Genomic DNA, 2251 nt, shown 5'->3' on the forward strand with positions numbered 1-2251 from the left:
TCTTCCGGGTGGCGGCCAAGACCGTCTCTGCGACTGGGTGGCGGATGTGGACCGCTGGACACCCCTCTCGCCGAGCGCCGCCGCGCGCCGGCTGCAGCAGGAGTCCTGGCAGGGCCCGCAGGGCTGGGAGCAGGGCGGGGTAGTCGTGTTCCGGGCCCGTGCCGGCGAGGAGTGCGCCCTGGGATCGCTGGGCTCCCGCTTTCTTCGTGGAGAGCCGCGCCGGCACTCTGCGCAGCTTTTCTCTGCATTTCGCGGGGCTGCGGGGCCTGGGGGGGGGGGTGGGCGTGCGTAGAAGCTGAGGGTGGGGGGGTGGGGAATCTTCAAGCGCAAAGTGTCAATCATATTTAGATTGTGTGATTACCATAATACCACAAAGTTAGAAATTGATAAAGTAATAGTTTAAAAAAATCTCATGTATTTTGGAAAATAAATAAAATATTACCAAGCAACCCTTCCAATAAAAGAGAATCACTAGAGGAATTATTAAATAAGTGTAATTGAATGATAATGGACATATTACACTCAAAATTGTGAGCCAAAGCTTAATCAGTACTTAAAGGGAAATCTATAGCATTAAACACATGGGGGGGGGTTATGAACAGTGATCCAGGTTTCTTTCTTAAAAGTTGCAAAGAGTAGCAATTGAGCAAGCCCACAGGCGTCAAGAAGGAAGAAATTATAAAGAATGGGGAAAATATAAATGAGAGAAGAAAATAGCTTTACAGATTAACAAAATAAAAAGCAGGTTCTTTCACAAGATTATTAACATAAACTTTTGGGAGGATTGGTCAATAAATTAAAGAAGAAAAAGTTCAAGTAAACCAACGACCTGCAAACATTCCCTATGAAGAGCCAGGTAATAAATATTTTAGGCTTTCAGGGCAGTAAAGAGCAGTCTCTGTTGCAATTAATCAACTCTGATGATGTTGCAGGAAAGCAGCCAGAGACAATACCCAAGGGAATGGGCTTGTTTGTGTTCCAATAAAATTGTTATCTATGGACACAAATGTGAATTTCATGTAAATTTCACGTCAACAAAATAAGTTCTTTTAACCTCCTCCCGCAATCACTTAAAATTGTATGCATCATTATTAAATAGCTGCAAGTGCAAAACCAGGCAGGGGGCTAGATTGGATCTCCCCTAGTTGCAACTTCAAGGAAGGGGGCATCAAGGCCCAGTTGCACTTTCAAGGTCCATAACCATGGAGGACACGCTACTGCTTTTATGGAAAAGGTGACACACCTGAGGATTATGAGAGCTGGATGCTAGGAAGGGAAATGTATTCCCCGAGGGATCTGAACCTTAGCAACCCAGGCCCTTGTAGGGACACCAGGTCTTTGCCGCTAACTGCACTCCCTGAAGCCAGACTGCAGCAGCACCAGGTCGCCGCTAGGGGCGCTGGAGCGCGCACATGGCGCCCGACCCGCGCCTGACCTCGCGCCAGGACCTGGCAGCCATCAGAGGTCGCAGCGGGCTCTTGTGCGGAGGCGACGGTGGTGCCTGAGGTTGAGGCGACTTCCTTGTTCGCTGGGCTTCTCCTGGGGCGCGCCTTGGGCCTTGTGCGATTCCCGCAGTCTAGGACTGACATGGACACGGACCGGTAAGGACTCCGGCTTGGGTGTGCAGGCACCTGGAATGGCCCAAGCGTTCCCTTCGAGGAGGCAGGAGGATTCGGTGATCGAAGCCCTAGGGTCTTGATGGTGCTCCCGGTCCTTTGTGGCCTGAGGGGTCTGTCCCCGCCATGGTATCCGAAGGGACTGTCTGGGTGATCTCCGGTGGGTCCCTTTCGCCTTTCCTCCTGTCCCTCATTCCCCTCCCTCTGCCGCCCTGAGGGCCTGGCCTCCCGCCCCCTCCTTCCCCCCCCCCCCCGCGGTCCCCACCTGCGCTCCTGGGGAAGGGGCCCCACCAGGCCCTCAGCGCCCTCCTCCCCGTCGGACCCCCTTGTGGTCCCTCTCTCTCTCTCTCTCTCTCTCTCTCTCTCTCTCTCTCTCTCTCTCTCTCTCTCTCTCTCTGTTAAAAGAACTCAGCAAAATAAAATTCGGGTTTATTGTTGGACAACATTGATTCATACATCAAACAGGCCACAAATAAGTAAATAAACATCAACTTTACAGATAAAAATTTAAAAGGGAAAAAACAAATCTTTATCTTTGGCCTTTTTAACCATCTCATGCAAACCAACTGCTTATACATACACAAAAAGTTAGTGGAATATCGGAATAAGATTGATTTTTGTTTTTGCTGGTTTTT

The sequence above is a fragment of the Choloepus didactylus genome, unplaced genomic scaffold, assembly GCF_015220235.1.
Source record: "Choloepus didactylus isolate mChoDid1 unplaced genomic scaffold, mChoDid1.pri zz_scaffold_166_ctg1, whole genome shotgun sequence".
NCBI classification, from domain to species: Eukaryota; Metazoa; Chordata; class Mammalia; order Pilosa; family Megalonychidae; genus Choloepus; species Choloepus didactylus.